The sequence below is a fragment of the Zosterops lateralis genome, assembly GCF_965231275.1.
Source record: "Zosterops lateralis genome assembly, chromosome: 4".
Taxonomy (NCBI): Eukaryota; Metazoa; Chordata; class Aves; order Passeriformes; family Zosteropidae; genus Zosterops; species Zosterops lateralis.
Window position 1 is genome coordinate 6591597 of NC_139765.1, and position 13350 is coordinate 6604946.

Here is a 13350-nt window from a genome sequence, read left to right on the forward strand (position 1 = left end):
TTACATGCACAGAAACCAGCACTTAGGATTAACCATCTGTATTTTAAATACAGAGGACTGAGGTATAGAAAAAGAATAATGTCCGTCCTCTCCTAAGAAAGTGTGCAAAAAACTACCCAAAGTAAATACATGATTTGTGAACTATTACACATCAGACTTTTATTTTCAGTTAGACATTTCTTTCCTAATCCTTTTAGGACTAGAATATCATTAATCTAATTGAAGACTATGTGCTTTTATTTCCTCCTTCCCCTCGGAGCAAGGCCACTCCAATCAGTGTGTGTTCATCCTGCAAATCAGTCTCTGGGAGCAGCGTGCTTTCCTCAGCAGCTGGATGAGCTTCATCACTGAGCTCCACTCAGCTGCTCTGCTACTTGCACTAAAATGCAGCACGTCAATCACTTGCGCTGCTCACGAGAATTAGTACAACACAAGACTAATTAGAAGCTAAACACTGTGTTATCTGCCATGATTTGGAGATGGAGTAAGCTGATACGTGTTTTTAGGAACCTGTCTTGCTGCACGGTAGTTCATGATAACACCCACCTCACAGCCCATTAGCGAATCAAAATATTATACTGTATAAATACTACTTTGCTCTTTTCCTTTTTACAGAAGCCCCAGGTCTCAGAAGCCTCCATTACTGAGCACATGTGACGTGGTTATATTGGAACATTGTAGGAAATGGAAAGCAGCCCTGACTGTCCAAAAACAGCAAAATGAAAGCCAGTATACTGTATACTTTGGCCCTGCCTCTAGAGAAGTAGCCTCAACTAGCCTCCAGACATTTTTCACTGCAATACCTATTGGCAGAACCAAAGAAACTCTACACTGCATGATGCTGTGCGTGGACTGTCAGTCCTGCACTGGGCTGATCCCTTTCTGCTTGCTCTTTCCTGGAGAAAATGTTACCCTCTAGAAATCCAGACAACAGTACTTCAAACTTCAGCCTGGAATCCAAACTGTGAGCAGGGGGAAAACCTGGCAAAGAGCTGAAGGCAGAGATGTGCATGTTTAACAGCAAGAGAAGGATGTGAGGGGATATGCAGCTGTTCCACAGCACAGCTTCTCCAAGGGGGAATTGGAGAGCACAGACATAGAACACGTTCTCACTTCTAGCTGAGATAAACATTTATAAGCCATTCATTTTAAACAGGAAGGCACAACATTAGGACATGACCTTTATTTCAGTGTGAAGGCAAACCACCCCCAGCTCACTGCACTGCAGACATCCAGGAGAGATCCACACTGTTCCACTGCTCTGTTATTACAGGTGGGCTGGATTTTAGACTCCACAAGGAAGGTGCAATTTTATGGCTCTGTGGAAAAATCTTTAAAATGCTGGCAGGGAGATGTCTAATGATGCCAGACTGGTGCTGCAAAACATCACATGTAGATAAAGCACTGAAGGAAACGTCTGTGTGCCAATGAATGAGCATTTAGGCAAATAATTCTAAACTCTACATGCAGATTTGGTGTCATTACACTACTATTACAGATGCCTACCCTGCTTTTCTTCTTTTAAAAGGGTGCAATTCTGATGCTTTATCATTAGCTTTCTAGCTGGAAGCCGATAGAACTTGAAAGACAGCAACAAAAGACATTGGAAGATTAATTTACAGAGAAAATCTGCGGATTTTGAAAAGCCACAATCTAATTGTAGCTTGAAAGATGAAACACAGTTCTTGTTTGTATCACATCCCCCATGCTTCCCATATGGATATAGATGTGCAGAAGATTTTTTTTACTGTGGAAAACTATCAGACATCAATTTGTATTAACTGGGAAGTAGATATTTATAGCAATTTCTTTTAAAAATTGAAGTAGGTCAAAGACTGAAAGGTGGTAAGTTTGGGCTTTTGTATCCCAGCCTGAGACAGTTTAATAGGTGAATCTCCTGCTCAAAGCAGAATGCTTCAAAAGCTTTGAAAGGCCTATCAATAAGTTTTCTAGATTAGCTCTCCAACACTGTCATTTCCACAATGACCAGTGATTTTAAAACCTTGGCTCACAATTAAAAAAAAATTAAAAAATCATAATATCCATACAAGCCACAATAGAATTCGGTAATTCTGCAGGAAAAAAAACCTAAACAAAACTGTACAAATATATTAAATGTAAAATTCTTCTATGCTGTAAAACTGTCTTCTTACCACTAAAAGCTTTAAGTGGACCCTCAGCCTTGGCTTACAATTCCTCTCAATCAGGAGGAGACAGAGAGACAGAGGAACTCCTCAAGAGGTTTAGTGTAGGCTCAGAAAAGAATTCAACCTGACACCAACTGCAGAGAACCAAAGCTCTGGAACGTGCAGTTCTGAAAACTTGAGAACATTTTTTTTTTTTGAAGAAGCATGAGATACAACTATGATTTGAAAATATGAACTGTACCCAACTGGAAAAGGTCTTCTGCATTATTTAATAATCTGGAAAAATGTTAATGCTGTATTTATTTTTGAAAACTGCAAACACTCTTTAGTGAAAAGCAAGTATACTACTTCTGGTGAGACAGACATGCTGTGCTTTGTGAGGTTCTTGCATTTTCACATAGGCCACTTACACAAACCTGACTTTTACTAGAAAGCTTTTTTCCATTCTGGAATACTTTTATTGACATTGGGTTTTCCTCAATAATAACATGTGCAAAACAAGTATTTCCTGTGACTCTAGGAACTGCTTCAGACACTGAGACTGGGACTGCAATCCATATCCAGAACACACTCCACTGACGGATCCAAAAGTTGATGAACTTGAAAATCAAAACTAGTGCTACTCTCTCATCAGACCAAAAGCAAATAATCAGGAACGTGTTTTAGAGCACCTGGCTGGCACCTCATTGAAAAGTGGGGTACAGATTTTTAACTTCAAACAAAACCCAGTTTTGAGCAATTCTAAGCAGGCACAGGAATTACCTGGGAGCTTCTGCTGATTTTCAGTTAACTTTCAACTGAGATCATACAAGAAGTGAAATGACCAGGCCTGCCATGTCCTACCCATGAACTTTTGAGGAGAGCATATTTTTATATACAGTTTTAGTATGAAAAAAAAAAAAAAGACAAAAATCTAAATTTAAAACAATTATCAACTGCTGGGAACCTATTTGTAAGCATTACATCAGCAATTATATCAACATTAACTTACAATTAAATTTTCTAAAAATTCAGGAAAAAGTAACATGAAAAGAAAGAAAGACTGACTTTGGGAAACACATAAAACTCACAAAGTTTTCCTTCCTTAATTAAAGAATGGTGCTGGCTGGCATTGCCAAGTTCTGCAGTGGCTCTGGCATGTCTGATTTTGCTGTAAAATTCTGATTTTAGTTTTCTTTTGTGAAATTTACTGTTCCTGTTTAAAGGCGTTTTCTTCCTAAGAGATTCATCTTCTGTTTATATGCAGATGAAAATGATCTAACTCGAGGTGGTCGGAATCATGAATAGAGCCCAGAGACAATTAAAGGAGGGGGTGACTCTTTAGTGCAGAAAACTAGTTCAGTTTAACAAATCAGTAGGATCTTAGTGCAAGGTGTATAAAGGTGGATGTTCTTTTCATTCTAGGCTGGCTTTCAGATTACAAACATTATGAGCTCATTTTTTCTGAGAATTAATTGCCATAGATCTAGGCCAGGTGAAAAGCAGCACAGGGCAAGACTCAGGAATGAGAATTTCAGTTAAGAGTCAAAATACATTAATATTTATATATATAAAAAAAATGTTCCTACCTACATAATGTATATATGTATATTTTAGATTGTCCTGTATTTCTGGTAATAACTGTGGTTATTGCACAGAGAACAGTAATTTGTCCAAACCAAACCATAAATAATTAAGGCCAGGATTTTGACATCGGATCTGTGTGGGTGGATTTTTGCACCCCCGCGGATTCAATGGCAGGATCAAAGATTAGGAAAGCCAGAAATACACTCAGAATGTGAATATTGCTCCAGTCCATCACCTGGCATTTCCAGTGCAGGGAAGAGTCTGCTTTCACTGCCACCCTCCCATCAGACATTCGCAGAGTAGCAAACGATGCCATTCTTGTCCCACCCTGCCCAGAGCAGCCAATTCCTGCCCCATCCACCTCTTCCAGTTATGAGTTAGAGCTAAAAAAACACAGATCTGGGGCTTGGAGTTTCACTTGTCCTGACTATTTTAATAAAAGAAGTTTAGCTTAAACCTCTCCTCTCAAGCTATATATCAAACTTATGTTATAGGCTTTTAAATATTTTTAATACTTATTTTTTTTAAATGTGACTTTCTAAAAAATAGTTCATTTTTATTTGAGCTGTTCTGAAAGTAATCAGAGAAAAACTACACCACTTGCTGATGTTTATGGTGTGGGGCAGGGGCAAATCTGGGGCTCCTGCTGAGGAAATTGTGGATCTCTGTCACACGAAAAGAAACTTGATGCTATTAAATACCCCAGTTTCCCTTGACAGAAGAGAACTTGTTGCAGTAACATTTGGGAATTTCGACTTAAATCATCATCAAAATACAGCTCCCATTCATATGGAATAAAAGGGAAAATACTATGGCTGACATTAAGGACAGAATCAGCCCAGATAATGTTCCCCAGTTGCCTTAATTTGTGGGAGAAATTCAAAGCTTATCAAAAATTCAGCTGATTTCCATGGAAACAGGATTTTAACTTGTGAATCAAAACTGCACAAGGGCCAAAATGCCAAACACAAATTATAAAAATATTTTTACACATTGGGATTCTTAAAATAAGAGGCAAACAGTTAAACAGAATAGAAATAATAAATTCACAAGAGACTAAATTTTCATCATCCAGATGATATTTTTTTTGCATAGTGCATATCTACCTGTATATGCCTATGTTTTGAATATTTCATCAAATACCCTAATATTAAAACATTAACATATTTTTTACAGTTTTAACATCTCTAATAACTTAAAAGCAGAAATTATGTGGAGAAGACACAGCAGCATTTAGCTCAGCATCTCACCACAGGCCAGCCACGATCTGGACTTAAACTTTGCTTAAACTCTGTTTATGGAAACAGCTAAATACATTTTTACTGAGTATCCCAGTGGAAACATTATCAATAGCATTCTCTGCTTCAGAATTATCACTTCACCTGAATACCCACAAAAAAAATGGATGATTATTCCCCCGGAACACATTGGGAGTATATGATTTCTCTAAGCAAACAAGGCTCACTGTTGTACTTTGTCTTTGCAGTAACTCAGGCTCTTGCAATAAATACTCACAGTAACATTTAACATTGGCAGTGACAAAGCTACGTAAGAGGTAGATTATTTTGTATTTTTCAGTATTTCAGTGTAGGAGGTTTTACAGTCCTCTTTCAGTTTACACAATTTTTCATATTCTACAAAACAAACACAAAAATGCAAATATGCAGTTCAGCCCAAGGATACAGAGCAGCATGTGGTGTTCTGCATTATACCCAAACTGCTGAATTTTTTAACATCTGTCTAGGAAGAGCTTTGTCAGATCACATAACTCGGAGAAATTTTAAGTTCTCCATAAAGACTGTGCAGTGTGAAGGCTCTGTCACAGCTCAGATTTTAAATTTATACGAATAAGAGAAAAAGTTTAGCAACACTGTTTTTCAGCTCTTAAGAGAGTGAACAGATTCACTTCCAAACTGAAGAGTATAAAAAAAAAAAAAGAATTTAGTTTAATTTAAATTACTAGGAGTCCTTCCATTCCATCCTAAGGCAATTTTGTCTGGCACATACGTGGTGCTTTGTTAATTTGTTTTTTTTCTTCCAAATATCTTTACTATTTAATCAGATCTTTAAGATGGTGGAATATTTATCCACTAATTTTTCAGTTTCATGCCCAATTTTCTCTTTTTAATAAATAGCATGCACTGCAGATATATATTGAAATATAGAGGAATACTTCAGAATTGTGTATTTGTTCTGCTGGGGTTTATTTATTCTTTCTACACAACCCTGTGTTTAAGAAACCTTCAAAGCACTCCCAAAATAAAACAGTGATGTTACATGTAACTTTTTAAGTCAAGGAATCATGGTTTCCTAAAGATAGCTTCTAATGAAAGCCAGGGTTTTTTTCACACCACCTTTACTGATGCAATTATATTTAATCACTGTTAAGAGTCAAGATTTTTAGCAGCTAGATGAAGTATACTGGATTAGTTTAATAGCCATATCTTTCTCAGACTTTTTAAAACCTGTTTTTCTTTCCATTGAAGCAGAGAGCGAGGGGATTGGAAACTTCCAGTGATTCTTTTGTAGACTAAAGTGGTTTAACTCTGTCTGCTCATATAAGAAGACAACTCTAATTCTCACGGGTCAAGAAAGAGAACAAACAAAAACTACATTCTCTCTCTACATTAGCCAGAAGCACATATTGTCAGAAAGGAAATGGGACAGAAAACATTAGCTGCTGTACCAAAATATACAGACATAAAATAAAATCCTTCAGGAAATTTGAGACCCAAATCTCTTCAAAGTTTTATGAAAAAGAGACCCCGTGCATTTAGAGCTAAACTGGATGAATCCATCACTTGACTCAATACCCCAAGGAAAATGTGGCACGTAGTATATTAAGTTAACAAAAAACAAACAAATGTACAGCTAATAAGTCTGAAAATTCAAACCTTAAGTTCCTCATTATAAAAGCCACAAGTGACTTTCTAAGCAGGACTACCCAAACCACTACACTGCGTCCCCAGGGACAATCAGTTTTCCTTCTCATCTTCTTTGCTGCTTTTGTACTGATGTATAAAAGTTTAGTTGTCTGGGGCTCAACCACTTTCAGGCAGCTTTGAGCAGTCACCAGCCTAGTGATGAGATGACCATACGTGATGAAAGGACAAGGTTAACTCACAGTTTCGGAGTTAGTGTTGGTGTTTCATGTGCCACATGATGAATAACAACATGAGAGGCCCCTATTCTTCTGAAATATAATTGGCTTTTCTTTAGAGAACGGCGTAGAGGAACACAAAAAACCGGGGTAACATTCAGGTCACGCTCAGACAGATTGACTTCCTGGTGCCTCTTTCAAACCTTATCTTCCCCCTTCTCCTCTCTCGGAAATGCAAATGGATCACCCCAACTTTCCTTCTGGCAGTTGTGCTTTCCATGCAAACATTTGGTGACTAACTAGAGACTGGTAACCCAGAGACCCCTAAAGGCTGGTTCTTTGATTCTATTTTCCTTCAGACATGCTGAGCTCCAGAACAGGCTGTGGCTTCATCCACCTCACTGATGCCCCATCACTGCCCTGTGGTTTCCTTCTGCCTCCTCCTGCATCCCTGCCAAGGAGGGCTCAGTGTCTGCTCAGCCAGACACTGAGCCACTGCCCACTGCTGAACTAAATCCTCGTGGCTGCCTTCCCACCAGCCCCAAATCTTACTTTATTTTGTGCATTGCTCACAGGTTCATCCCTCTCCTCCCTCTCTCCTGGACTCTGCTGTGTCCTGCAAAAGTGGCCATTGTTTTGCTCCTTTTCCTGGACAGTTCAGCTGCTCTAGTTCTTTGATTCATTCCTTTAGGGTTAGATTTTTTTTTTTCTCAGCAATTCCTCCTGTAAACTGGAATCACATGTCCCACAAATGATCCTGTCTCTAATTAGGAGATCTTTTATGTCTCCAACGTACATATGCATGCCAGAATTTTCCACCACACAATGCAAGCATCTATCCTCTTCTCTGCTTCTTGCTTTTGGGATTTAGAGAAAAGTATCCCTCTGCTACCTCCTGAACATTTTCCTCAAATATTTTTCCCAGCTGTTTCAGGGTTTCATTCCTGGCCAATTTTATTTCACTCTTTCATTTTGTCTGGTGAAAGGATAAGAAAGCTCTACCTTCATCTCGTCATTTTTATCCCCTTTGTCAGGTTCATGCACAGACACAGCTCTTCCACATGGGCCTGAAATCTTGGTCTGTCAGTTTTGCATTCTGAGGGGTCTGGTTCCTTGCAGGGGGTTACTCTGCCCACTTCTAGGTGCTGTTAATCAGATTTTTTTTTCCTCTCTGTGGACCTCTCAGCCTGTCTGATGCTAACCATGCTTCCATGCACACCATGCTAGGTAAATACCATGAGGATTCCATACTTTTGCAGCAAACTTTAATATGGGTATTCAGAGAGCTTTAACACCCATAACACATCTCAGTTGGGTATGACAACAGTAAAATATCAGTGTTTCAAACTATATTCCTCTTCCTAAGTTCCAGTTGGGCTCCCACAGTCACTGTGACAGGAGTTTGGCAGACACTTCTAAATTGCCTCACCTCCATCCTGCCTAAGTAGTGAATTTCTTTTCCTAGATTTCTAACAGCCATCTTTAGGAAAGCTACAACATTCTCTAATGGCAAGTGTCCCACAAAGAAGTGATGGTGTCAGTCAGTCCCAACTGCAGAAAAACACTCTTGTTTAAAAAATTCTGGAGGCAATGCTTGACCCTAACAAATCGCCTGCCAAAACAACTTCTCTCTTCTGCAGCACTGCTCCTTGACTCTGCAGCAGACACAGCCTTCTCTCCATTAATTCATGCCTCTAAGAGTTTCAAAGCTCCATAAGCTGAAGGCAAGTTATGTTTTAATCACATACATCAGCTCTAATAAATAGTCAGAGGCTGTGCTCTGGGAAGATGCTCAACCCCTCAGGAGCAGAGCACCCCGTGTCCTTGATGCTGGGAGAGGGCTTGGAAGGTGGGAGCTCCTCACTGTTCCAGATTGAGAAGCTCCACTGAATCTCCAGCACAGATGCACCTGCCTGAGCCATCCTGGTGCTCTCTGACCCTGCACCCTCAACTCAGGGCTGGAGGAGGCCAGAAAGGATTCCCAGGGCAGGTGGCAGATCCAGCTGGGTCCAGGGGGCTGCCATACCCAAAGAGGCACAGCACCCCCAGGTCACTGACACAAGCACGAGAGGATTACACTTCTAAGGAGTAAAATCTCATTTAAAGTGCATTTATCAGAGCAAGTGGAAATTCTGCAAATGAGGATGTGTCAGAATGTCAGAATTTAAATTGTTCTGCGGGGTCACCGTACGCTTCATCTGGCCTCAAATACCACCAAGCCACACCACCAAATGACACTGACACCCAGGAGAGCCAAGTGCTGGGATTCAATCTGCTGCTGCCCCTCTTGGAAGCCTCAGTGAGAGCAAATTTTAAGACCGAGTTCCAAGATTTGAGACCAGTGCAGGCCTTTCTTTTTGCAAAAGCAATTTTAAGGCTTGATTTAATTGTTGCTAAAAATAAGGTAATAGAAGGGTTCCGGTCTTGCACTATAATGAACTGCAGGCTCAATTGTTTGAAGAAGGAAAATTGCATTGATGAGACTGGATCAAAGACAAACAAAAAAAATCAGTTATTTCCTCTTGAGGGTAAAAAATTTGGGAGGCTCACGCTTTTTCAAGCAGCCCTTACTGTGGTTTAGAGGCAGAAAGATCTTGTAGTCAGATTTGATTTATTAAGAAAACAACAAGAAAAAAAAAAAAAAGAGAAGTGGGCACATGAAGACTCCAGTGTCAGAGAAGACTCAAAAGAAAACCAAATGTAGCAGTTCCTATTACAAAGTGGAACATGTGCCCAAGCTTGCTTTGTTTCAGAAATGAGCTGCAATGCAGACAAGGGAATGGCATTTGTAACAGCTACAACTGCCTGCCATCCCCAGGCAGGAAACCTCCTGCTAAACTTCAGAGGCACCACCATTTTTAATTCCCTGCCAACATATACACTTGTCATGACTGTTGGGATGCCAACCATTTCATGACACAATCCAAACAGCAAGAATTTTCAATCCAGGGAATACTCAGTGCAAGTTATGTCAGTCCCTGTGCCTCATCCCAGAGTCTGGGAATAATACATGGCATAGCCATTACAATTAAATCTACAGACACTTTAAATCATTTAGTCTTTCATGCCATTTTTGAATTATTGTCTAGTGTAGCCAGTCTACTAAATCTGAATTTTGTGGACACACTATTTCCTTGTCCATTAATACTGAAATTTAAAAAAAGAGCAGAGAGGCCAGGTAATTGCTTGAATCCAGGTTGTACAAAAGCAGTTTTATAGATGCATGTCCTGGTTGCATCAACCAGCTCAGGAGACCTAAACTCCCCTGTGATTTGTGAAACTCTCCAAAAGACAGCTGAGTGGTGACATGGTATTGATTGATCATTTCAGACTGCTAAACCATACCTAGAATTGGGAGAAAACACTGCACTTTCTTTAAACTACTATCCTATAAGCAGTATTTGTAGGAGTGCTGCATGAACTTACGAATTTAGGGCAGTCTGTTTGCCTTCAACCAGCAGCTCCACATTTACACTGAAAACATGTTCTTAAACTTACTTTTCAACAACATTGTGCACTCTGGAGTTTTCACAGAGGGGAAGCAGTTCCCTCCCATAAAAAAAAAATAATTAAAACCTTCAACAAAATATAAGAATCATATCCTGAGTGTTGCATGCCTAGATTTCATCAAAGAATACCAGATATACCTGCCAAAGGGCTCCAGTACCTTCCTTCAGCATTCCACCTTTTCCTAGTCTAAAGAATTGCTACAGTCCCCTGGCAGACACATTGGCTGGAAGTGCCTGAAGTCTTAGAAAATGTGAGAAAAGGGAGACAATGACCTCAGAACTGGTGGGGTTTTACTCAGCATCTGAGCTGGGTTTCTTAAAAGCCAATGCCCCCGTCTCAGTCCACTTGAAGACAGAGAAGTGACAGGAAAAGGGGAAATGGCTTCACACTGACAGAGGGCAGGGTTAGATGGGATACTGAGAAGAAATTCTTCCCTGTGAGGGTGGTGAGGCCCTGGCACAGGTTTCCCAGAGAAGCTGTGGCTGCCCCATCCCTGGAAGTGTCCAAGGCCAGGTTGGACAGGGCTTGGAGGAACTGGGGATAGTGGAAGATGTCCCTGCCCATGGCTGGGGGTGGAACCAAATGGTCTTTAAGGTCCTTTCCAACCCATTCCATGGTTTTGTGATCCTGTGGTTCAATGTAAAGGAAAAACTAAAGACTGACCAGACGTGACTCCAAATTGTCCTGTTAAAAGCAGCACACCTTTTCCCAGCCAGTTTAACAGGCACTGCTTCCAGTTTCAACCAATGTGGGTGCATGGGTCATCTCCTGGGACTTCAGCCTGCTGGCCATGGGACACCAGAAACTCTCCTTCCCTCCAGAGCAGGTTATACCCATCCATCTCATCTCATCACCTACAGAGATGCTTTAAATACAGGAATGCCAACTTATTTGATATCTATCTATCTATCTATCTATCTATCTATCTATCTCACATTTTGCTTTAGTAGGGTATGGAGTTTCCACAGATAAGAACTCACATATGCTAATCATTGTTTATTTAAAAATTTGGTTTAACTGATTACTAATATAAGGAAATTATTGGAAATAGCAAAATAATATCACGAGACTATGAAAGTACTTGGTAACCTGTTCAGTAATTTAAAAAAACATGATATTTAAGAAAAAATAAGAATATGACCAAGATCTTCAAGAAAAAATCATGATTTGCCCAAAATACCCTAAATTAACATTACTCCTGTTCTGCCTTTCTCCTGGTTACCCAAAGAGTTTAAGCATCCTCTTATGCCACTTCTTGCGAGATCTTTTTGTTCCTTAAAATAAAAGTTCTTTTTTTTCCCCCGATCTTTGATAGAGCTTTTTCTCACAGGACCTCCTGCACAGGAATCCTGTGCAGAGACAAAGAGCCACATACTGAAAACCACTGCTGTGTTTAACCAAAGCTGTCGGCGCTTTTTAAAACCCATCAGGAACAGGACTGAATTCTAAGGAACATACTCTCATCTCGTGATCATCCTTCAGCTGGAGATTGAATCAGCCAGCTGACTGCACAGATGAAGATTTTTCTTTAGAGAAGAAAAAAGTTGTAGTCAAAGCACAAAGTTCTCAGAATTTAAAAGATGCCAAAGGAAAGGCTGCCCTCTGCTCAGGAAAAGTGAACTGTTATGGCTGAATGTGCCTATGGCAGCAAATCTGAATAATATACTCAGCACTGAAAGTTCACCCCAAATATTTTAAGTTTCCCATATTCTAAGGAACAGGTAACAATGACAGTAAGAGGCAACCAGGCTCTCCCACAATTAACTTCCCTTGTTTTACTACTCTCATTTCAGTTGTAGAAAGCCAATACCTTTACAATTATCTAAGTTTAGGATAGGTATTAGTCTTTATGTTACATACTGTATTTCTACCCCAGCACATTCCTTCTCTGGGGAAAAAAAAAAAAGAAAAAAGGATTATCAGTCATTTCCTGTGGGCTGGAAAGAAATACAGCTTGAAAGGCTTGCAAGAGCAATTTAATATTGGAGCAACTGCACTGTCCATTCTCTGTATTCATTGCTCACCAGCTGAGTGAAGATCACTTGTATACAAGGGCATCTGCTTTTCACAGGTGGGCCTGACAAGCCCAAATTATTCCATTTCTTGTGGAATTACAAAGAAAACTGCAATTGAGAGGAAAAAAAATCCCACACAACCAAACCTCTTTCTTTACCTGAACACATCCAAATTAACTTCCAAGCGATTTAACAAGCATGGGGTAGCCTTTCCTCTCAGCTATTATTTATTTTACACACTGATAGTGTTCTGACTACAAATTTATTTTAATTATTTATGACAATATCATTGGGCAATTTTATTGTTAACTGGGTTTCTTCCTCAAAAAATGAACTTCAGCCTCCAGAGACTTTAATCTTAACAAGATTTCATACATTACAGCTCTTGGAATAGACCACCTCCTTAAAAATATATGAGGATCAAGTTTTAGAAGATTTTAATTTAGTTTCTGATCTTGCAATATATTCGGAGGTCTAGTCCTAAAGAGATACATGTATTACTAGACTTAGATAAGTCAGAGGTAGCAGGAATAACTCACTGTTTTCTTAATAAGAACAACCACCTCTTAACCAGACCAGATATTTTTTCTTCCTCTCCATTTTTAAAAAAGATGATTCTTATGTTGAGGTATGTGTGTTTTAAATTCAGTGTAAAATATATGGACGCACAAATCTCAGCTTTTTAACACTGCTGGCACTAACTAAAGACATAAACCAAGACAAAAATCATCAAACTGGTAACATTGCCTCAGTACAAGTCATCCCTCCTGACCCCCAAGTACCTCATCATCAGATACACAGCCCCAAACTGGTGTCCCAGGTGCTGCAAAGATAAATGGGCTTCACAGCCAATATACACAAGCTGGTTTGGACCAAGCTGTGAGAGGAATCAAATCACAGATTCTCTAAGGGCCCTTAAAGAAACTGTGTTGTGTCAACTCTCACACACCAGTGACCCCCCTAAGACTGACATTTCAGCTCATCTCAACTGCCTCAGAGCTGACATAAAAGA